This window comes from Panthera uncia, chromosome X (assembly GCF_023721935.1).
Source record: "Panthera uncia isolate 11264 chromosome X, Puncia_PCG_1.0, whole genome shotgun sequence".
Lineage (NCBI taxonomy): Eukaryota > Metazoa > Chordata > Mammalia > Carnivora > Felidae > Panthera > Panthera uncia.
This window is the reverse complement of record NC_064817.1, coordinates 5,879,775-5,905,170: the sequence shown is the minus strand read 5'-3', so window position 1 is coordinate 5,905,170 and position 25,396 is coordinate 5,879,775. Positions and strand designations below refer to the sequence as shown.

The window sequence follows — 25,396 nt, the reverse complement described above, 5'->3', positions numbered from 1 at the left end:
AAAAAAACTAACAACAACAAAAAAAGAATCCCAAGCAGGCTCCACACCATCAGAGCAGAGCCTCATGTGGGGCCTGAACTCACAAACCGTGAGATCATAACCCAACCCGAGACCAAGAGTCAGGACACTTGACTGACCATGCCACCCAGGCACCCACCCCCAACACAGTATAGACTTAAAGTAAGGTGGTGAAAAGAAAATATAAGAAAATCACACGGAAAAGAAAACAGATTTACAAGACGGCACTGTATTTATCGAAAAATCCGTGTCTAAGTGGACGGCGCAGTTCAGACCTGTGTATTCAAGGGTCAACTGCAGTTCCCCAAATAGTAGAATGTTGTGTTAACTACACCTGAGGACGTGCATGAGGAAAGCTGTGGCATTTTCTGTGTGGGTACAACATGCTTTCAGCACACACCAACCAGAATCATTTGCTATGTCTACTTTTTTTTTGTTTTTCTTAAGAGAGAAAGTGAGAGAGAGCCAATGCAAGCAGGGGAGAGGGGCAGGGTGGGTAGGGAAAGAGAGAGAGAAAGAGAGGAAGGAAGGGAGAGAGTTGGGAGAGAGGGAGGGAGGGAGAGAGAAACAGAGAAAGAGAGAGAGAAAGGGAGAAAGGGGGAGAGAGAGAGGGAGAAAGAGAGAAAGAGAGAGAGAAAGAGAGAGAGAGAGAGAGAGAAAGAAAGAAAGAAAGAAAGAAAGAAAGAAAGAAAGACAGACAAAACCCTAAACAGGCTCCAAGCCCAACAAAGTGCTCGATCCCACAACCCTGGGATCATGACCGGAGCTGAAATCAAGAGTCGAATGCTCAATGGACTGACCCACCCAGGTGTCCCCATTTACTATGTCTAAAAAACAGTGACGGTCCAGACATAATGGATTCAACTTCAAAATACTTCTTTGTAAACCACTCAACCGCCCAACGATGGATGAACAGATAAACAAAATGTGGTCTCTATACACAAAGGAATATCATTCAGCCTTGAAAAGGAAGGAGATTCTGACACCTGCCAGAACATGGATGAACCTGGGAGATATTATACTGACTGAAATAAACCAGACACGAAAAGACAAATACTGTCTGATTCCTCTTATAGAGGTACCTAGAACAGGCAAATCTGTAGACACACAAAGTGGAATGGTGGGTGAGGGGCTACAGCGAGGAACTGGGATTCAGGGTTTAATGGCTCAGAGTTTTGGTTTGGGAAGATGACAAAAGTTACACAACAATGTGAACTTAATAACATTGAGAGGAAACTCAAAAATGGTTAAGACAGGGGCGCCTGGGTGGCTCACTGGGTTAAACGTCCCACTTTTTTTTTTTTTTTTTTTTAAATGTTTCTTTTTGAGAGAGAGATAAGAGCGTAAGCAGGGGAGGGGCAGAGAGAGAAGGAGACACAGAATCCAAAGCAGGCTCCAGGCTCTGAGCTGTCAGCACAGAGCCCGATGCGGGGCTCAAACTCATGGACCTCAAGATCATGACCTAAGCTGAAGTCAGATGCTTAACCAACTGAACCACCCAGGCACCCCTAAACATTCAACTCCTGATTTGGGCTCAGGTCATGATCTCAGGGTTTGTGAGTTTGAGCCCTGAGACGGGCTCTGCGCTGACAGTGTGGAGACTGCTTGGGATTCTGTCTCTTCCTCTCTCTCTCTGCCCCTCCCCGGTTCGGGCCCTCCCTCTCAAAAATGACGAACAACCTTTAAAAAAAAAAAAGGATCCTTTCTCTCACTCTCTGACTTCCCTACACTCACACAAGCTCTCTCTTTCAAAAAAAAAAAAAAAGGTTAAGATAGTAAATTATATGTCACGTGTATTTTATCACAAAAAAAAAGAATCCTTTGTAAATCTGACTTAAATAGGTATTAAGCAAAGCATGACCTTTCCATTATAGTCTTTTTGTAGGGGAGTATTTTCATGTTGAAAATAAAAATCCATTAAAAATCTGCTAACTGTGCATACAGAGGTCTTACAAAGGTGGGCAATTTGAAAAATTACATAATTATTCTAAGTAATAAATTCAGAATTACTCCTGACTATAAAGAAATCACAAATTACACAAATTATTTTCCTTGATAGATTATAAGTTAAATGAAGTTAAACAGATTTGATGCCTATGAATTATACATACGATCATGTTGTCGTAACTGTGTTTCTTAATGCAAAGAGAAACATTATTTAGGAATCGCAGTTGTGGCTATAACCTTATTCTTTTCCAAATTTGTAGTTATATAGAGTGTTGGAGTCACGGCAGGAGAGCTAAAAGTGTAACTCCTCATCACGATGCTTCACACCCATGAGCACACTGATAGTCCTACTATGAAGAAGACAGAGGGCGACAATTTACATATGCACAGTTTTGGGTCATATCCCACACCAGCCAACCTCCACACTATCGATATCTGAGCCAGACAACTCTTTGGTGTGGGAGGGTGGGAGGGAGGCCATCCCGTGCGCTGGAGGACGTTAACAGCATCCGAGTCCTGCTCTCTAGAGGTCAATATCCCACCCACGCACACCCCAGTCCTGAAAAATGTCTCCAGACTTTGTCAAGTGTCCCCTGGGGGGCGGCGGGCACTCTAGTTGACAAGCAGTGTCCTAAACGGAGAAACACTTGGGAACATTAAGGGTTATAGTGGAACCATTAAGAAAAACAACATACTTTGATTTATTACAAGAGACAGAAGAGTAGAGTTTTGTCAGAAACGAAAGAATTCTTTCATCATTTTGAGGACCTTTCCTAGCCATGTTACACCCAGAATCTAAATCCAAGTTCAAGAGTCTATTCTTGAGTTTAGCTCATCAAGAACTTAATTAACGTCCATGTGAGTCAAAATTCCACCATGAAGAAACTCACTAGACTTTCAATCCCTTAGTTGGGAGGACGGCACACTTTTCCCAGTCTGCTTGGGCTTAAGATGAAAGGAATACCCAGCTTCTCACAAGAGAGCAGTTTTCCTGATAACCTGGAGGCAGCGTCTACGTGGCTTTGCGTGTGTGTTCTGGGCATTTGAGAAAGCAGGTGAAGACAAATGTGGTTTGAAAGGAAAGAACACTGAGTAAATCTGAACGGCAGATTGAAAGGCAGAACGGAAAGCTGAATCGTGCTATCCAACAGCACCCCACCGAGGACCCTTCATCAGCTGGAGACCACACAAGGCAACTGTTCTGCCCAATTATCCACACAGAACTGATACCTTTAAATCAAGAAGCTATGGTTCCAAGGGCACCTGTGAAGCTTTATTGCTTTTGATACAATGGATCAGCAACACCCCACTCTACCCCAGCGCCCCCTAAACCTGCTGAAAGATCCCTCAGGGGCACCACCTTCACCAAGTTGAGTGTGAAAACCCCCATAGGTGGGTTAGTCTGCAACATGGTGCACGGCCCAGGTGACACACACCAGAGGCCCTATCTTGTCCCTACTTCAATGTCCACTTCTAATCTATGCGAACAGGTAACCACCCTTTCAGGCTCCACGGCACCATTTCTCCGAGCCATGGCGCTCTTTGATTACAACTACCTGGGCCACTACGCTCTCCTTAGATTGTCTGAATAAAAAGGAACTGGTAGGAATTGGTCGCCCATCTCAGACTTAGACCTCAAAAAGGACAGCAATCCGAGAAAAAGGAGAAAGCCCAAGGCAAGCGTTTAGAGTAAGCCCGACACACACACACACACACACACACACACACACACACACACACACTCTCCAGTGGGCAAACAGAATACAGCCCAAAAGCAAACAGTGAGTACTTCGGGGTCCTCGATCACTTCCAGGCTCTGGACAGGGAGGGCGAGTGAGGGAAGGAGAGGGGGAGGCAGGAATGCCCACGGAGGGGCAAACGGGTGGCTCAGTCGGTTAAGCATCTCTCTCTCTCTGCCCCTCCCCCGCTCATGCTCTGTCTCTCAAAATCAAACATTAAAAAAACTTTTTCAAAGGCACGAGCTGTTGACACCCACAACTCGGTTGCACGTCCGGGGCCTGAGGCTGAGTGAACAAAGCCAGTCTCCCAAGGCCTGATGCCGTGTATGTAACACTCTTGACGTGACAGAATTATACACATGGAGAACCCAGCGGCTGCCAGGCGCTGGAGAGGGTGGCATAAAGGAGTATCACGAGGAGCGTTCCCGGTGATGGAACGGTTCCGCGTCTGCGTCAAGACTCACCAGTGGCTGCACGCACAGGTGTGAGAACATTCCATACGCGGTCCATGCAAGCACACAAACGCACAAGCGCATATGACAACTGGTGAGGTCCACGGATGGCGTGCATCTGAGTCAACAGTGCCAACCCCCATTTCCTCCTGTGAGAGCTCAGGAAGATGCAAGGCGGAAGGCGGGGAGAATACTCTGGAACTCACCGTACTGTTTTTCGCAACTTCTTGCCAAGTTGAACATTAATTCACAATAGAAGCTTTCAAGATAACTGTCCGATGGATGAACAGATAAACAAAATGTGGTCTATTCATACAACGGAGTAGTACTTGGCTATAAAACGGCATGAAGGACAGACACGTGCGACAACACAGGTGAGCGTCGAAAACGGTCTGCTGGGGCACCTGGGTGGCTCGGTCGGTTGAGCGTCTGACTTCGGCCCAGGTCATGATCTCTCAGGTTTGTGGGTTTGAGCCCCGCGTCGGGCTGTGTGCTGACAGCTCAGAGCCTGGAGCCTGCTTCGGATTCTGCGTCTCCCTCTCTGTCTGACCCTCCCCCGCACGCGCGCGCTCTCTCTCTCTCTCTCAAAAATAAATAAAACATTAAAAAAAATTTTTTTAAAGAAAAAGAAAACAGTCCGCTGAGTCAGGAGTCAGACACAAAGAACACACCCCACAGGGCTCTCTTCACACCCAGGAACGCGTGAATGCGCCGACACAGGAAGTAGCCGGCTGCCTGCCAGGGACATGGGGAGGCGGCGACAGCGAGCGACACTGTGACAACAGTCCGTGCAAGGCTCCAGCTACAGGCTGTGGTGCTGGGCGCACAACCCCGGGAAACTGCGGAACTGCACGCTTTTGGTGAGTCAACGGTCACCTGTGTGGATTCTCTCGATAAAGTGGTTACCAAAAACTGGCACCATCTGGCACCCAGTAGGTGTTTTTTCAGGTATTTCGTCACAATTTACTGTTCCTTCCTCCCCGTGGGGGTCACCCCTGGTGTTCTTTCAGGCCACAGGGTGCCCCTCTGATACCGATAGGCTCACATTCCACACGTGCGTCCCGGCAGATACGAGACGGGAGTTCTACCACTAGAGCAAGTCTCCTCGGAATATTCTGTACGCAGGGGTACGTACAAAGTTCACGCCCTTTCTGTTCCTCCACCACCCCCTCAGTTCCACCAGCCTGATCTATCAGCTTTCTCCAATGAAAAAAAAATAAGAGAAGAAAGCTTTCTTGTTCCTGGCTCCTCACCTCTGCCCACAGACTCGGTCCCCCATCCAGAACATACTTCTTCAGTCTGCGTCCAAACTCCACCCATCACCAAGCCCACCTGGAGTCTCCCCTCCAGGAGGAAGGTCCAGCCTTCCTCAGTGCTCTGGCACATGCCGGTAGAATTCCTCAGAATTCGCTCAGCAGGGACTGTCTACACCATCCCAGGGCCACCGGTCCACACCATGCCTTTGTGTCGCATCCCCCCACTTCGTGCACCTGTAATGCTTTCCCCCCAGAACAAGACCCATCTCACACCTCTCTGTAGACTCCGCAATACTCCAGAAGGAACAGATCCCAAGCACGGTCCTCCCAGAGGTGAAAGATTTTCCATACAAAGTGCGCTGGAAAGGACCTTCTTGACTCAAGCGGGAATTAGGCCTTTTTGTGAACTGGATGCATTACGGGGGCCAAGATGACAGTTCCAGACCCCACAAGGCCCCGTTCTAAGTGACCGGGGATTCTCTCTGCTCTAACCACAGTCCAGGCAGGGCTCAGAATGAAGGCAATCAGCCCCGCGGGGGCCTACGTCACAGGCCAGGCTGCCTCAGAGTGGTGCCCAAGCAAGGATTTTATGGAAAATGCTGGCTGGTCCTCAAGTAGCCCGTCGGTAGCCCGTCATCTTCCAGATATTTTCTGAGAAGAGCAAATAAGACTAAGGGAGCCTGTGGCAGACAAAGAGTCAAAAGCCACTGTCTGTTGTAAATCAGCCTTCTAAGGACAAATTAAGTACCTCAGAAGTGTATGCCAGAGAACAGCAGAAACGAGGCTTCTCACAAAAGCGCACACATTTTAATAATGACCTCCACTGCTGTTTCCTAAAATTTCTGACTTCCAGAAGCTAAACAAAAAAAAGAAATGTTATGCAGACATATTTTTTCTGTGCTAGCAAAATCACCTGTTACAAGAAATCCTGAGACATCACCGTTTTCCAATACTTACAGCCAGTGCAGTACCGGAAAATATGGAGAGGTTGACAGGATATTTATTACATAATAAGCAATCCATTTTACAATTTCACTTACTCAGAGCCAAATGTAGGCAAATCCCTTCTTCCTTCGAGGGTTTATTTTGAGGCCCGCTTTCTGTCTTCGGTTACCTGTTAATGAAAAATACACAAAGTAAGGCAAAAGCGTCCACGCAGAGACCGCTCGAGGCCAGCAGGTATGTGAATCGGGGCTATTGCAAAACCAAAATACTAATTGTGTCCAATGCCACACAAGAGCCAAGGGTGAATCTTAGGCTCCCTCCCCGCTTTAAAGCACACGATGACACTGTTCACACAGATCTGTTCAAAATGTTCATTACTACAGAACCAATTACGATCACATCACCAGGGAATTTCAGTAACTGAAAAATCGACTCAGCTCTTACCAGACACGGTCTTCTCTACCCTCCAAAAACAAGCTAAGTGAAAACGCAGGTGTTTCTAGGTTTAGCCCAAGTCAGAAAGTTTCTCCTGACAACAACTGCCGTCCGGCCTTGTGGAAGACGGAAACAGCGCTCGGCGCCACTCCGGTCTTAGAGACGGATGGGTCTTGTGGGGTGTCCCCAACCTGGCAGTGGAAAGGGGGGAATGTGACAATGGAACAGCAGGGACAATAAACAAAGCAAATAGACAGCAAGATCATTTCGGATGACAGAACTACGGAAACCCCAGCTGGTGGCGGGACAGAGTCACCAGAGTTACGGTGGGGCCTGGGGCAGCATTCTTGGAGGAGGGAGCACGTGAGCGTGGGCGAGGGAGGCCAGGCTGCACACACAGCAAGTGCAAATGTCCTGTGGTGAGAATGATCTTGGCCAAGAGGGAGGAAGTCTGGCGGGCTGGGCACCAGAGGTTAAGTAATAACAGGTCCCAACTCCCAGAGGGCTCTGCAGCCCATGGAAAGGAAACTGATCTGGGGCGCCTGGGTGGTTCAGTTGATTAAGCATCCAAGGCTCAGTTTCAGCTCAGTTCATGATCTCCTGGTTCGTGAGATCGAGCCCTGCATCAGGCTCTGCATGGGTAGTGTAAAGTCTGCTTAGGATTCTCTGCCTTTCTCTCTGCCCCTCCCTCGCTCGTTCTCTCTCTCAAAATAAAAGACACATTAAAAAGAAAAAGAAAAAGAAAGAAACTGATCCTACACAAGCTCCACTACACCTTATTCTTCAGCCAGCACCAGGCTTCATGAGAAAAGAAAATCTGACCCTCCTGCTATTTAAAAAACTCTCCGGGGGCTCCTGTCATGCTTAGAACAAACTCCAGACAAGCTCCTGATCAGGAGAGAGCCGCTCGTGGCCGGCACCGTGCTGGCAGGAAAGATGATGGCGAAACGGAGAGAGTGTGCCGGGTTCGAAGACCTTCTGACCTAGTGGACGTGCGAGGGGGGGGGGGGGGGGAGCACGCGTGATGGGGACGGGACAAAAGAACCCAGCATGACTTCCGGGTTCAGGGTTTGGGCCCCAACTTGGAAGACGGTACCATTTCCTGGGACGCAGGACCGAGGAGAGGAAAATGGAGACTTTCTGTGTGTGACGCGGTGAAATGCTATTCCGTCTCTCAGTGGACTGTGAACGAGGTAGTTAAGCACACCCGCCCGAGCAAGCAGGAGACATCACAGTTGCAGAGTTAAGTCTGGAACTCATCCCACGACCATGACCTTCAAAACCTACGGGCCTGAATGGGAGTGCCTCAAACAGGGTTTCTCGCCCCGGGCACCGCGGTCATTGTGGGTCAGTTCACTGTTGTTGGGGCCGCTCTGTGCCCTGAGCCGCAAGCCTGGACTCCCCGCGTCAGATGCAGGTGGCAATCCACACGCCCCACCCCCTCTGCTGTGCTAACCCAAGCTGACCCCGGCTGTTACCAGGTGTCCCCCCGGAGGGCACAAGTGCCCTGCCGAGAACCACTGGTCTACAGACCGCACGGTGTGGATGGAACCCTGACAGAAGGAGCTGTCAGTGAGAGAGGGGAGTGCAGAGAACTAGGAGGAAATCTTGGGCGGTGTGGGGTCCCTGGCGTCTAGTGACAGACCGCTCTCAAAAATCACGGAGCGACTAACAAATAACTGCCACTGAGCTGGAGGACAAGGAGGACTGCAGATGACGGGATGACAAGCAACCACACTGTCTTGTCTGCCCACGCTCGCCGCATGGAAGAAATCCAGAGAGGCTTCCTGGAGGCAGCAAAATCCCTGTTGGCCCAAGAGGCCAGGCGAGGAGGAAAAGAAAAGGGCTGCAGCTTGAGTGGTGCTGGAGGCAACAGCTGCAGGCCAGAGGGCCATGGGGTCACATGCACTCTCGGGGTGCTGGGAAAGAGGATGTGCGTAGCAAGGTGCCAGGATGCCAGAATGGGGCCGCCCTGTCCCGCATGGGGAAGAGGTGGCCACCGGGGTAAGGTGGCTCCGCGGATGGCACACTCCCGGGGGCGGGGGGGGGGGGGGGCGACTCCAAAATTCCACACGAGCCACACAGTTCTGCCCAAGCAGGGGCCAGGGGCACCTTGGACGAGCCAACCACGTCTCTTTTCCGTTTTCTCTAAGCTTACAAGCGCTCGGGCCCCCGGTGCACGGCACTCAGAGCCCTTGACTGTGTGAAAATTGCTAACACAACTTGCCAGATGCCTGATCCGTTTTCCTACCCTGTTCTGTCTTCATCCCACAGTATCACTGTGCACACACATTGTACTGAAAGAGGGAGAAGGGGAGTGGGGAAGGAAAGTTGGGGGGGGGGGAAAGAAGGGCAGATTTACAGGTCTCACTTTGCTCCTAATTAATTATAAGCAACTCTCCCTGGACCACAGATTCCTCAGCTGTGAAATGAGGGCATTAAATTATTTATGAGGTTTTATCCACATCAAAAAATCTGAGGAACCATTTTCCTGTTGACTTCCTTTGTAAATTCTCAGGGAAAACACTTGCAAAGAACTGAACCAAGAGCGTTGCACAGGGATGCTGGTGGGGGGGGGGGGGGATGCACAGGGGGGAAGAATGTGTGTGTCTGTCTGTCCCGCAGCCAACTGACCACAGAAATACATCCAAAGGCTGCCATATTGTCCCAAAGTTGCCATAATGATTAACATTTGCACCCCAGAGAAATTCAAGTTGTGCCATCGGGAAAACAATGCAAAAAATGTCAACTATGTTTTCAGAGGCCACTGAGCATGACAAAGAAGCTGCCATTTCCTCCTGAGCCCTTTCTTTTTTTAGTGAGCCCTGAGTTAACCGGGCAGAGAGCCAGGGGCTAAGCCGGGCGCTGGCAGGAGGAACCAGAGAACTGCGAACACTTCATTTGCTACGGGGTTCAAGTTCTGTGTAACGAAGCTGTTGTTTCCTGCATTACTGATACCGAATAGCATTTTTATGTATTGCCACAAATTCATTCAATAACAGTTTTTAAATCCTTTAAAGCAGCGGTTCTCAAACGGGGCTGTCTCCCACGGGACACTGGGCTTTTCTAGTTGTTGAGACCGGAGGAAGAATGTTCGTACCATCTAGTAAAGCACTCGGGATAGCCCTTCTTAGCAAAGAATTATCTGGCTGAAATATCAATCCTGCCAAGGCTGACCACACTAAGATTTCTATAATTTTATAGCAGATACATCCTATATACTTCCATGTTCCAAAGCATTTTTATCCCTTTCAAAATAATGCATGTACACTGTTTTATGTTTTTTTTGTAACAATCCTCATAATCCACTCCAAATTGGCCTGTTTAAAAAAATTTTTCTTTATTTTGAGGGGGGAAGAGGGGCAGAGAGAGAGGAGAGACAGAATCTGCTGTCAACGCAGAGCCCAATACGGGGCTCAAACTCATGAGATCATGACCTGAGCCTAGATCAAGAATCACATGCTTACCCGACCAAGCCACCCAGGTGCCCCGACATGTACATTGTTTTAAAAAATAAAATACAGGTGAGGCAAAAGGCTCCTCTCTTTACTTCCAAGCTTTTTATAGCGCCATCTATCCCCAATTCTACTTCCCAAAGCAACCACTTTCAAATCTTAGAACTGTTGGGATTACTGGCAGTGATCCTTAGTATGACTTCCCTGTTTCTAAAAGACATGCTTATAATATTTCCTATCAGCTTCAGATAATACTTATTTGATTTTCTCAAATACACATAAGGATTTTGGTTTTTTTAAATCCCCACCCTCAATTCTCTGCTTACCTGCCCACATTTTCCCAATAGTGTCATAGTTTTTGGTTAAATGTGTATTTGACAGATATTACTTTGACAATGGAATGGGCACTCCCAAACAAGCAGTATGGTATGATTACAATTCCTTTCTTATGCAAACCTTTTGTTTTCCCGGAGTTACTAATTGTGTTTGTTTTTATTTTTAGTTTTCTTTTTCTTTTTTTTTTTTTTCTTTGTATCCTTTGGTAATTCTTCCAGCACTGTCCACAGTCTTTTGATTCAGTTTTTCACATGATCAAAATTCTTAGATAATCTGTCACCTCTATGTGTTTCCTGTTCAATCATCCCTATATCTCCTAAATACACATCAGACCTTCTGAAATGTCTTGCCTCTGCTCCAGTCTGTAACTGTCAGCATCAGGCCTGCTATATAGACTTCATGCCTTGAAACCATAACAACATCTTGAGAATACACTGTATCTCTGTTTCTTAGGATCCCAACTCTCCCCAGTTTTAGGTTTACTCTCTAATTTTGGCCGGACACATTCTCTAGTAGATTTCAGAGAAATGATGTGTAAAAACTAAGTGTTACCTATATCCTGAATATGTATAAATATCTTTATTCTACCCTTAATTAACAGCTCATGAAGAGAGGACTTCAAAATTCTTTAAAATTTTTTTTTAATGTTAATTTATTTTTTGAGAGAGAGAGAGAGAGAAGAGGACAGAGTGCAATCAGGAGAGGAGCAGAGAGAAAGGGAAACACAGAATCCAAAGCAGGCTCCAGGCTCCAAGCTGTCATGACAGCACAGAGTCCGACGTGGGGGCTCGAACCCACAGACCACAAGATCATGACCTGGGACCAAGTCGGGCACTTAACGGACTGAGCCACCCAGGCATCCCATGACTTCAAAATTTGAGTGAACATTATCTGCACAGAATTCTATGCTCAGGCTCTTTTCTTTCCTCTTTTTTTAAAATGTTTATCTATTTTTGATAGAGACAGTGAGAGTACGAGTCGGGGAGGGGCCAAGAGACAGGGAGACAGAGGATCCCAAGCAGGTTCTGCGCTGACAGCAAAGAGCCCAATGTAGGGCTGGAACTCACAAACCGTGAGATCATGACCTGAGCTCAAGTCGGACATCTAACCAACTGAGCCACCCAGGTGCCCTGCTCAGTCTCTTTTCTATCTTCCAGTGTTGTCATTAAGAAATCTGATATCATTTTGATTCTAGATCCTTCACATGACTCTTAAATCCAGGATACTGCTTAGATATTGCCTTTACCTCTAATATTCCAAAATGACATGACAATTAGCTTTCGTGTAATAATTTTTATGTGCTTAATTTTTAAATTCAAAAAAAATTTTTTTTAATGTTAATTTTTGAGGCAGAGAGAAACAGAGCATGAACAGGGGAGGGTCAGAAAGAGAGGGACACAGAATCTGAAGCAGGCTCCAGGATCTGAGCTGTCAGCACAGAGCCTGACGTGGGGCTCGAACTCACAGACCGTGAGATCACGACCCGAGCTGAAGTTGGAACCTCAACAGACTGAGCCACCGAGGCACCCCTTTATGTACTTAATTTTTATTCTCTTTTCTAGTAACCTGGTGTGAAATCGTATTTTTTTTTTCCACACTCTCTTCCTTGGAATACCTTTAGGCAAAAATCTGAATGACCATCTCTCGTCTATGTGATAGAACTTTTCTGCGCTCTAGCTTCACTGACCAATAAGGTATTCATTAGCTGCATGTAGATGCTGAGCACTTGAAATGTTTCTGAGGAACTGACATTTAAATTTTATTTAATTTTGGGATGCCTGCGTGGGACGCCTGGGGTGGCTCAGTTGGTTAAGCGTCCGACTTTGGCTCAGGTCATGATCTCACGGTTCATGGGTTCGAGCCCCTCATCGGGCTCTGTGCTGACAGCTCGAAGCCTGGAGACTGTTCCAATTCTCTGTCTTCCTCTCTCTCTGCCCCTCTCCCCACTCGTATTCTGTCTGCCTCTCACAAATAAACATTTAAAAGTTTTTTTTTTAAGTAAATAAGTTTTTTTAAATTTTTAATTAAAGTACAAACAGTCACATGTGGCCAGTGGTTACCATATTAACACAAATCTAAAGACTATGACAAATGGGGAGATGGGGGGACGACAAAGGAGAAGCAGTCAGTGCCTTCAGCACCAACTCTAAGATGATATTAACCATGAGTTCAGAAGAAGGAACTGAGGGGAGCCGAGGTGGCTCAGTTGGTGAAGCATCCGACTCCTGACTTTGGCTTGAGTCATGAACTCCTGATTCGTGAGTTCGAGCCCTACATCAGGCTCCACACTGACCGTGGGGAGCCTGCTTGGGATTCTCTCCCCTCCTGTCTCTGCCCACTCCCCCCTCAAAATAAGTAAATAAACTTAAAATAGGAGGAGGAGGAGGAGGAGAAATCGGGTATAATTTCTACATCCTCACCATTACTATTTTCACTATGAATTTCCTCATGGTCTCCTTCTTCATGAGAACACAAGCGCCCTACACTACTTCTGTACAGGAGGGGGTCTAGGGGACGGAACTAAAGAAGCATACCAGAACTTTCTCTGGGCTCTCATTCATTTACTCATTCAACAAATACCACAAACATCACAAACTGTTATCCAGACATTCTATTAACAATGACCATGAGGGGTGCCTGGTTGGCTCAGTTGGATAAACGTCCGACTTCAGCTCAGGTCATGATCTCACGGTTCGTGGGTTCAAGCCCCACGTCAGGCTCTGTGCTGACAGCTCAGAGCCTGGAGCCTGCTTGGGACTCTGTGTCTCCCCCTCTCTCTGCCCCTCCCCCCTGATGCTCCGTCTCTCAAAAATGAATACACGTTAAAAAACATTTAAAAACAACAACACAATGACCACGACAGAAAACAGAACCGCAAAAACCAAAACGAAACCCAAACTGCAAAAGTCCCGAGCACCCAAGACAAACCCAATGAAGCCGTTGTTTCATCTCCATCACTGGGACCCATTTTCTTTACAGCTCAGAGCCCACAATACAGCAGGCCTGTAACAGGTGTGCACTGGAAACGAATTAAGAGCAGGATCCAAACCAAAAGAAAGTCGTTATGGTTTTTCTCAACTCTCAGGAAAAGCGTGTTAAGCACTGTGGGGATCGGGAAATAAATGTTCAGGGAAAAATCATTCCTTTTTTATTTAGGGATCAATAGGGAAACACATTTTTTTCCATCTATTCTTTAGTAAGTCATTTAATATCCCTTTGTTCCCGCAAAACATGACTTTTTATTACGTTGGTAGGGTTTAGAAGTTCAGCGTGAAAGTACCAACTGTTCAAAAAGGAGAAAAACAGACACCAAACTTGATTTCCGTGATTTTCCTTTTCCTTTTTAATCTACTATGATGTTGATAACAAGCCCTTCAGGCAGAGTCAATGCTTCTCACTCACACTGATGTATCTGGATGCATACGGACGGGCACACGTTATCATTCACCCCCCCCCCCCACCCCAACAGAGGCAACCATACACCGCTCACAACAAACGAAAGGCTCTTTCCTGACTCACACTATGATATACCAAGCAGATTTCATACAGAAAGACCCAAATACGGCTTGTCACGTGAAAATCTGATACAGGGTAATGGCATGACTTGACTGGGCTTATAATTATATAATCTATCTAGAACCTAGAGCCAATAGCAACGGAAAAAAAGAAACCCACAGCAAATTTTAATAAGCTATCAGTCGTACAATATTTGCTTCTAAGCAATTATTATTTAAATTAGAACGAGCGATTAGATTTCATTTAGTGGCATGAAACTGATCTGATCTTCAGTGAGAGAAAAATAACCACAACATTTAAAGAAGACATATTAAAGTATTAGGAGAACATGATCTTTCTTACTTAGCAAACTGTCAGTCAACAGCCATCTGAATCCCTCCCCACAGATACAATACTAAACTGTATGAAGATAATCCTCAGGTGACTCTATTCAGTTTTTTGTTTATAGAGGGCATCGTGCATCACGAAGTAGGAAAGAATCCACTGAACCTCTTCCTCATCTCCCAAAGTACCGTCTCCACATTTTGCAGTGAGCACTGAGCATAATTTTAAATGTAATTGTCAAGCGCGTTATCTGTTCACTGAAATTATGATTAAAAGTTTCTGAACATCATACGGCCCTAGTGATCACATTTCAGTTTCTATCATTTGCAAACACCTGCTATCTCCCAGTCACCTGGAAAGGTCAATCATACTGTCTTCAATTTCAGTTAACAATGCTGCAAGCAAATTCCTTTTGTAAAACAATAACATTCTATTATTTGCTTACATACATACTCCAAAATCTGGGACACCAGTGTCAATGATCTGCTCATTCAAGAACTAAGTATTAAAACACACACACATCCACACATCTGTTTCTGGTCACCAGGCATCGTCCTTTAAGTGTTACCTCCATACTCAGGAGATCAGGAAGATGCCCTACATAAAAATTCACATCAAATCGAGACTAAAAAACCCCAACACTCTTACACAAACATACTGGAGTTCCACTATAATGAAAGAAGGTGGGGGCGCCTGGGTGGTTAAGTTGGTTAAGCTTCTGACTCTTGACCTCAGCTCAGGTCATGATCTCACGGTTCGTGAATCGTGGGATCACACGGGGCCTGCTTAGGATTCTTGTTCTTTCTTTCTGACCCTCCCCCACACTCACATGCACACACTCTCTCTCAAAAGAAATAAATGAACGTTTAAGGAAAAAGAAGAAAAAAGCTGAACAACTCTTGTAAAGGTAAACCCCCAAATACCCAAGTTTCTAATCCATATGCCCCTTTGGAAACAGATGCCTTCAAAATGATTTTTAAGCCCGAGACTTTTCCAAAAATTGATTTTTTTTAAGTTTTTACTTATTTGAGGAATCTCTACACCCAACACGGGGCTCAGACTCATGATCCTGAGATGGAGAGTCGCATGCTAGCCAGGCGGCCAGCCGGACGGCCCTGGAATTTTTAAGTGTCAAATTCAACAGCTGGGAGGAGAGGCCGTTGGGAATTCTGTTGTGGTTTACACTGTGGGTCACTCCTGCCCCCAGCATTTAGACCAGAGGTTTTCTATCGGGGGTGATTATGCCCTCCCCCAAGAGACACTGGCGATGGGCAGAGACATCTTAGGTTGCTGCAACGGGGGAAGAAGGGTTCCTGGCACGTGGTAGGTAGAGACCACAGGCGCTGTTACACATCCTACAACGTACAGGTCAGTCCCTACGACAACCACCTCAAAAGAACACCACGCCCCCAGCTTCTGCCCGGGCTGTGTGCAAGCCCTCCTAACCGGTTTCACACTCCCCAGCTTTGCACCCTTTGAAAGAACCATACGTCCAAGTCCAAGGACTGCATCACGGCTAACGTCTCTGCGTCACTCGTGCACGCTACCCTCTCGGCAAGCTCTCCCTGGAACCCAAGCCTGGTCCCCAGACGTGTGTCCTCCAGGCGCACTCCTCTGCTTCCACACCGGCAAGTGAGCCAGGCGATTACCAGCGCGGACACTGGGGCCAGAGGGCTCCGCGAGAACCGCCCGGCTCCCCGTGCCAGCTGCGTGCACATCCTGGGGTCGGGCATCCTCGCACCCCAGGTCCTCTTCCGCGCGAGGTGAGTAAGTGAACCCTCATGACGACGTCAGGGGTACACACCGCCCTTCATACACAAGCAGAGCAGAGAACCCTCCCTGGCACACAGCGGAAACTAGGCAAGTGTTGGCCCAAACTGCCCTTGTCATCGTAGTCCATGCATGATGCCATCAGCTCACAGCCTTGTCACGAAGCAGACGTGTGGCCGCAGATGCTGACCCGGGAGTCACGCTAAGATACACGGCGTGGCCCCTGACCTGTGGGAGACAGTCGGCGCTAGCGGTGACTAACAGAGGGCAGCCGAGGCACTGAGCTGATCCCAACAAGTTATTCCCAAGCTTTCCTTCTCGTAAATCGAGAAACACAAATTATCTCTGTGCTAATTCGTAAATTTTTTTTTTAAACGTTTTATTGATTTCTGAGAGAGACACAGAGACAGAGCATGAGCAGGGGAGGGGCAGAGAGAGAGGGAGACACAGAATCCGAAGCAGGCCCCAGGCTCCCAGCCGTCAGCACAGAACCCAATGCAGGGCTCGAACTCACAGACCGCGAGATCATGACCTGAGCCGAAGTCGGACGCTCAACCGACTGAGCCACCCAGGCACCCCCGTGCTAATTCTTTATACCTGTTTAGTGGCAGACATTGAAGAACTTTTACTTCCATAACCTCATTTTCACTTCCTGCTTTTCGACAAAAGTTATGGAGCACATCCGGGGCCCCAAGGTCCTGTTTTCAATGGAGTTTAGAGGAAACCGCCGCACCTTGCTGCCAGAGATAGAAAAAGAATTTCCGCTCTGTTCGAGGTAACTTCAAGCCGGAGAATTTGTTTTTTTTAAATGGTGTGAGTTTTTTCCCAGGACAATCAAGTGATTCCAGAGTGCTGCTAATTGTTACGAATCTTTCTCTCATAAAGTGATTTTACAGAAGTTTAATTTTCAGACTTGAAAGACCTAGAAAGCTTTACCTCGGGTCCGCTGGCCAGCTGCTTTTGACCGAGCCTCCCTCACACTAAATTTAGAAATATGCTCTGCCCGATGCATTTCAGCGGGAAGCAGCCAGATTAAAATAAGATGCTACTAACACACGAGAATTCAAAAGCTGTCGTGAGCCAACAACCTGCAAGAAACCACACTGCTCTCATTCACTGAAATACTTAGTAATTCTCCACCCGGAGAAAGAAAAACACTTGAAGTGGGTTCCAAATACGCACAATGGCAAAACTAAAATAATTAACTGGGGGAAATCAGGGCAAACGGAAGGTAATGGCGCGAAGAATGAGCCAGAGCTGACAGACGAGAACGTAGGCAAAGCCTACCAGCAGACACGAGTTTACATCGGTTGCACGGAACTAAAATCGGTTTCTGGAGTTTCCTAGACATCTATTCAAAGAAACAAGTATGAGTAGATATTTGCATCCCAAAAATGAAGCATGTGCACAATTTCTCCCATGGGCCCCCGAGAGGAAGGAACGCGTGCACTCCATACAACTCTATTCTCAGTCAGTGGGGTCCAGGAGACGTTTCGTCGGGCTGCTTCTTAAAATAATTCTCAATGGGATCTAATCGCACGGCACCGAAGCACAGGGAGATAAATAAATCAAGTCTGAGGGGGTACAAACAACATGGCGGCGGTGTGCACATCTGCGCGCAGCCCGCACGACTCCAAGGACACGTTTTAGACGCGCTCCAAGTCCCAACTGGGCTGCAGGTCCCCTGAGGTCACAGCAACGCACTACGGTATATAGCGAACACATTTCAATGCCAAAAAATACGCCATTTGTATCATATTGTGATTCTGTTGTTGTAGTTTGTTTTAGAGAGAGAGTGCAAATGGGGGATGGGGTGGAGGGAGGGAGGGAGAGGGAGGGAGAGGGAGAGAGAGAGAGAAAGCAGGCTCCACACTCAGTGCAGAGCCCCACGCAGGGCTCTATCCCACAACCCGGGATCACCTACGACCTGAGCCGAAATCAAGAGTCGTACACTCAACTGCCTGCACCACCCAGGTGCCCCTGTATGATCATCATTTTTAACACTTGCTTGGTAGCCCCCTGTATAGACTAGACAAATGTTTTCTCCGCTGCATTCAACTTGTTATTTTAAGCAATGCCTAATAAAATAAGTAATTTTTAAGCGTGAAAAAATTTCAAGGGCCAACTTGGGGACAAGAGAAAGCTACGCTCTCATTACCTAATGTTCAGGGAAGAAACACCCGACGGGAAGACTGCATCGTGGCAGCATGTCGGTGACACCCTGAGATTGCGTGCCCTCCCGGCCATCACGGTAGGGTCTGTAGGAATGTGCAGAACACAGCGCACACAAGAAAACTGAAAACAGCCCGGAAACCGTGCCTGAATGAGTGTGTATGAACGCACTTCCAGGCTTGCTGGGGAACAACTACAAAACATCTGGCATTAAAACTTTCCCCCGGGGGGGCCCGGGTGGCTCAGCCGGTTAAGCGTCCAACCCTTGGGTGGCTCAGGTCATGATCTCACTGTTCAGGAGATCAAGCCCCCGGGTCAGACTCTGTGCTGACAGCGTCGCCCACTACGGATTGTCGCTCTCCCTCTCTCTGCCCCTCCCCCCATCACACTCTCTCTCAAAATAAACAAACCTTTTTTTAAAAAAAAAACCACCTTTTTCACAAATTTGAGTTGAGAATTTCAGGACAAACTTAATGTGCTAACTATGACTCATTTCAAGACATCAACATATCCACTTGTCTTTTGGCTTGAGAGGATTCTGGCTGATGCCTGTTGTTCAAGGTCATTAAGAACCGTGCTGCCTTTCGCTCTCAAAAGTGTCCCGATGGGGACAAGAAATTATGTGACGACTCTAGATATTAGAGACAAGTCAGCAACTGAGATTGCCTAGGTTCTGGAATGACAAACTAGGAATGTCAAGGTCCTAGACACAAGTTTCTGTAAAAAGCAGGGAGTCTTTAAACCTGGAGCTTCTGGGGCACCTGGGTGGCTCAGTCGGTTAAGCATCCAACTTCGGCTCAGGTCATGATCTCTCACGGTTCGTGGGTTTGAACCCCACAAGGGGCTCCATGCTGACAGCTTGGAGCCTAGAGCCTGCTTCAGATTCTGTGTCTCCCTCTCTCTCTCTGCCCCGCCCCCACTCATGTTCTGTCTTCTCTCTCAAAAATAAACAAACATTAAAAAAAAAAAACCTGGGGCGCCTGGGTGGCTTGGTCGGTTAAGCGTCCGACTTCGGCTCAGGTCATGATCTCACGGTCCGTGAGTTCGAGCCCCGCGTCGGGCTCTGTGCTGACAGCTCAGAGCCTGGAGCCTGTTTTGGATTCTGTGTCTCCCTCTCTCTCTGCTCCTCCCCTGTTCATGCTCTGTCTCTGTCTCAAAAATAAATAAATGTTAAAAAAAAAATTTTTTTAAATAAAAACCTGGAGGTTCTAACATGGCGAAGTGTGTAGGAAGGGCCCTTGCTTAGAACGTGAATCGTCAAAGGAAGGTTCCTCCATCTGCTATCTTGATATAATAACACCAACAAACATAATGACATTTCTTCCTCCCCACTCCTTGGGGACATCTGGCACTACTGTTAGCCTGTCACCAGCTACTATAATGGCCACACACCCAGATGAGTGGGTCCAGAACAACTGAGCTGGACCATAAACTCTACCGAGGGCAGGAACTGCATCTGTGTTTATTTCTTCAGTACCTGGCAAACAGTAGTCGCTCAATAAATACGTGCTGAATGAGTCGACCTCTTTCTGTTTCATAACCCCTCTCTCTCAGACTGTTTCTCTGGTTCATCACCTCGTCCATTAAACACTTTCCCAGCGCTCTGTTCTTGAATCTTTTTCCTCTAGCTTTGCTCCCCTATAACACCATCTCCCGACGGCGGCCCTCTTTGTAGGTAATCCTGAAGCTCTATTTCAAGGCAGTATTTCCTCCACCTGCCTCCTATCTCCACGTGGATCCCTGCCCAGCACCTGAAGGTCACTATTTCAAATGCAATCTTCACTTTCTTCCCAGACTCGCATTACTATGTCTTTTTATACACCAAATGTTACCCTGCACCCCCAGGCCCAAACTCTGCTGCTCCCATCTTGGCCCCATTCCTTTCTCTCTGCCACCCCCTCCCCACATTCCCTCAATCAGATGCCAAGGCCTATCATTTCGACCCCATAAGCCTCTAACACTGCATCTCTCCATGTTCACTGCCACTCCCCTATATGGTACCTGGCTTCTGAAGGATTGCATACGGTTTCCCTTCTCCTGATCTTTCCCCCTGCAAATCCACAAAACTGCAGGAATCTTCCTAAAGCAGAGATCTGGTGGACCTCATTACTAGGTCCAGAGTACTGTGCTCCAGAAAACAAACCCAAGGTCATTATATGGCCTGCCGGAAGTGCTCGTTCCTACACAGCGAGAAAAGCAGGGGGCGGGGCTGATCATACCATCAGGAATAAATTATCACAATACCGTAAGCAGACAACCTGTGCTGAGCAGAGTAACACCCCTCCCCACCCAAGCTGTGCACATCCTACTGTCTACTACCTGTGAACATACCCGGTTGCACAACATGGGCGAATAAACGTGACGGATGGAATTCGGGTTACTAATCTGACCTTAAAAAAGAAGTGACAAACACACCCAAAGTAATCAGGGGACCCCTTTAAATGGGGCTGCAAAACAACCCGTGTCAGAGTGACGCAACGTGAGAAAACTTCAGCTATTTGCTGACTTTGAAGACGAAGGAAGGAGTCCTGAGCCAAGGATTGCAGGCAGCCTCGAGAAGTGGGGAAGGCAATTACAAAACAAAGCAAAACAAAGATTTTCCTCTAGAAGCTGCAGAAAACAAAGCGGCCCTGTGGATTTCTCCATTTTTGTCCAGTGAGACCCACTTTGGACTTGTGACCTCCAGAACTATAATACGTTTGTGTTGTTTTAAGCCACCGAGCTTGTGGTCACCTGTCGCAGCAGCGATCAGAAACTCACACACCCTTTTTCTTGCCGTTGAGTTCCCACCGTGCTCCAGTCAGACCATCGTACGGCCCTCAGCACCCTGTTTTAGAAACAGTAGGCTATATTCCCTGTAATCACCGCAAGGGATCGTTTGAGGTCTCCGGGTTTACATTACAAGCAAGCACGGTCTCTACAGCGCCTCCCACAGGACGCTGCAGAGCCAACCAACCGCGGTGCTGTCGTCCTCCCTCCGTTAGAGCTTCCTGGCTGAAAACCTGCCTTCGTGCCAAACTTCAGCCTGTCCCTGAACTACCCCAGCGACTCTTCCAGGGCATCCTAATCTCTAGAAGCCGTGAACACATTAGGTTACGTGACATGAGCAAATGAAGTTGCCGATGGAATTTGGAAGCACGGAACGAGGGTTAATGACCCAGAAACGAGCTTCACTACATCTGGGGACTTACCTCCCCGGACAAGTGGCACAAAACCAGGACTCAATCGGCACTCATCCTTTGGGTCCAAGCCCTGTCTCCGCAGTCCCTGGGCAAGCAGAGCCCCACAATCCTTTTTCTGTTGGAAATCACTTGTTAATCCCTTTTTGTCTCATCCATGCAGAACCACCTTTAGGACAGACTTAATACAATGCACAGATGCATACGTCCGGCCCAGCTGTTTTTTTAAATTATTTTTTTTTAATTAAAAAAAATTATTTTTAACGTTCATTTATTTTGGAGAGAGACAGACAGTGCCTGAGCAGGGGAGGGGCAGAGAGAGAGGGAGACACAGAATCAATCAGAAGCAGGCTCCAGGCTCTGAGCTGTCAGCACAGAGCCAGACATGGGGCTTGAACTTACGAACCGTGAGATCATGACCTGAGCCCAAGTCGGATGCTCAACCCACTGAGCCACCCAAGGCGCCCCTTAGCTTCTTTCTTTAAGGGGTTTGTGGACTCTAAGGCAGGTAATGAAAATCCCTAATTTCTTAAGTACTCAGCAGGTGACACGTGGGCATTATAACAGAGGTTCAGAAATTTCTTTGCAAAATGATAACAAGTGTTGGTGAGGATACGGAGAAACTGGAATGCTCATCCATCATGGGTGGGAATGTAAAACAGTGCAGCCACTCTGGAAAACCATCTGGCAGTTCCTTGAAAAGTGAAACACAGAATTCACATGGCCAAGCAATTCCACTCTTAGGAATATGCCCAAGAAAAGTGAAAACATAGGTGCATACAAAAGCCTGTATACAAATCTTCAAGGCAGCTTATTTTTAATAGTCAAAAAGGGGAAAGAGCCCACATGTCCATCAAATGACAAGTGGATAAGCAAAATGTGGTCCATGCCTAATAAGAGAGTATCTTCAACAATAAAAAAAAAAGCACAATACTGACTCATGCTACACCATGGATGAACTCTGAAAAGCATCATACTAAACAAAAGGAATCAGACACAAAATACACATACTGTATGACTCCATTTATTTGAAATGTCCAGAAGAGACAAATCCATAGATACACAAAGATAAGGGGTTGCTAGGTCCTGGCAGGGAGGGGAAGACGGACCGTTGGTGGACACAGGGTGTCTTTTGGGGCCGATAAATGTTCTGAAACTGCACTGTGATAATACCTGCATGACTGTGAATTTACTAAAAATCACTGAATTGTACATCTCTAGCAGGTGAATGTTGTAAACGATGCCTCAGTAAAGCTGTTTTTCTAAAAAAAAAAACAAAACCCTAAGATCCTTGAAGCAAAGATTACCTATGATTGTGTGTATAAACACTAAACAAAATGTACTGTTACACTGTTACTGTATGATCCAAAAACTAGAGAAATTTCCAATTTAAAAAAAAAAACGGAAACTTCATTTGCTCTGATAAAAAGGATTTTATACTTTAAATAAGTACATTTCCTCTAGCGTCAAAAGCATAATTGCACAATCTAACTTGGTAAGAGGCATATAGAAGGCCTTTCTAATTCAAATTATGCCTGAACAATAAATTTTATTGAATCGAGTCACATTTATACATAATTTTCAGCTGCTTTGCGATGAAAATCGAAATACATAAAACGCTTCTTGTGGCAGTCACAACAGAACCCAGAAGATGAAACTCACTAGAATATGTGCTTATTAGGAGTCAGGAATACTAACACCTGAAACCCTAGTTTAAGTGGATTTTAAATTCAATATAAGTGGATTTTAAATTCAATAAGTGGATTACAAAATTCAATTTTCTGTTGTGACACATGACGAAGCTTCAAGAATGACAGTGAAATATATTTTTAAAACTGCCCAGTAGCTAATGAACCTGTTGTAGAGCTTTTCTTCCAGACAAGCGTGAACTTCAGCATTGTTAAAAAGATGTCTGTAACTCACCCACTTTAATTTCAGCTTTTTCTGTGGAGTATACTCTTCTTTTTCAGATTGAACCCTCACTATAAAATCAGAATTTTGTAGGATTATTGTTTGCCCAGGTTCTTGAAAAGAACCTGTCCAGGGGCACCTGGGTGGTTCGGTCGATTGAGTGTCCAACTCTTGGTATCGGCTCAGGTCACGATCTCATGGTTCGTGCGATAGAGCCCCGCGCCGAGCTCTGCACAGAGAGCAGAGCCTGCTTGGGATTCTCTCTCCTTCTCTCTGTTCCTCCCACGCTCAGGCGAGCCCTCTCTTTCTCTCAAAACAAACAAACAAACAAACAAACAAACAAATAAATAAAAGAACATGTTCAGATGTGGTCCGTCGTGGTAGGGTCAATGAGAAGGACAACAAACAGGTGACCCATCTCACTCCCAGGGTGTGTTCTCACTAAAAGAGGAGGAAGAGGCCATCGAGCAGAAGTCCTGGACCCTGATCTTTTGTCCACTTCTTATGGACCCCCTGGTCCCAGTACACTCAACTCTGGACTGTTAACACCTCTGGTTTATGCACGGTGTTGGTTTCCTATGGCTGTTGTAACAAATTAGCATCAACTTAGCTGCTTCAAGCTACCCAGATTTGTTCTCTGGGTTCTGGAGGCCAGATGTCTGGAGCGGGTCAGAGGGGCAGAGCCTCCTTCTGAGGCTCCAGGGCAGAGTCCGTTTCCTCAGCGTGTCCAGCGTCTGGAGGCCGCCGGCATCCCGTGGCCCGTGGGCCCCCATGCCTCCGGCCTCTGCTCCAGTGCACACCCTCCTCTCTCGGATTCTGACCCTCCTGCTTCTCTCCTCCTCCACGTGGAGGCGTCTCAGTGGCGACTGTGACCCACCCAACCAGAAAACCTCCCCATCTCAAGATCCTGGAGACACGCTCACGGGTTCCAGGACTAGGACTGGACACCTTCTGAGGGCCACTGCTCTGCCTGCCACCACGATCAAGGCCCACCTTAAGAAACGGGAAGAGCACCCAGAGTCGCCGCAGCATGAGAGAAGCACGTGGTGATGGCAGGGGAAAGAGCGGCTGGAGACGGGAGTGCTATTTTTAGGACTCTGACCAGTAGTAAGAACCGCTCTTTGGTAGGGGACTGTGGTCGAGGGGGTGGGCACGTGTGAGCTCTGCCTGGCACACTTCACAGTTCAGGCTGGCCTGGTATCAGGAACCAGAAGTGGGTGCAAACCCGGCCAGCTCCAACTCCCACGAGCTTGACCTCAGAAGGCACCAAACACTTACTGACACCTTATTCGTTTATTCCCCACACGCACTGCTCTCCCCCAGTCACGGATACATGGACTGGGGCTGGATGGTTTTCCCAAGACCGCAGACCCACCCAGCAGGAAGGCTGGCACCTCAATTCTAGAACGCTCCCTCTTCCGTGAACGCCACCGCCATCTTCCTCAAAGCTCAGCTCAGTCCCCAAACACCTCCCGCCCCCTTTGCCCTAAAACACCCAAACCAGAAATGTCGGATCTCGAAGGCAGGATAAACGCGACCGCAACATTTACAGACCCAGACGGAGGCCTATCTGAGGACCCCCGGACAAGCAAGGCCAAGGTACGCACCACGTGGGCAGGGGCCCGCCTCATCCCGGACACCACACACCTCATCTCCTCCCTCATCTAAGGGCCCGGCACCCACATGTCCAGCAGGTCCTTACCCGGTGCCCAGTGACGTCCACACCTTCCCTGCAGCTCTGATCCCTGCAATGGAGCCTCTGGTACTTATCTGCCCCTCCGACCAGATCTGATGGTCTCACGTGCCTCTCCAACCAGATGTGAGGGTCTCATCTGCACCTCCGACCCGATCTGAGGGTCTCACCCACCCCTCCGACCAGATCTGAGGGTCTCATCTGCCCCTCCGACCGGATCTGAGGGTCTCACCTGCCCCTCCGACCGG

General features: G+C 47.5%; 1 protein-coding gene across 4 annotated transcripts in view; it reads right to left on the bottom strand.

Moving 5' to 3' along the window:
* TBL1X (transducin beta like 1 X-linked) overlaps positions 1-25,396 on the bottom strand; it is a 230,683-nt gene that overhangs the window by 136,504 nt on the left and 68,783 nt on the right. For all 4 annotated transcript variants that reach the window (XM_049644557.1, XM_049644556.1, XM_049644555.1 and 1 more), the window contains one exon: positions 6,453-6,526. The gene's annotated coding sequence lies outside the window, so the exon portion shown is untranslated. The remainder of the gene's footprint in view (positions 1-6,452; positions 6,527-25,396) is intronic.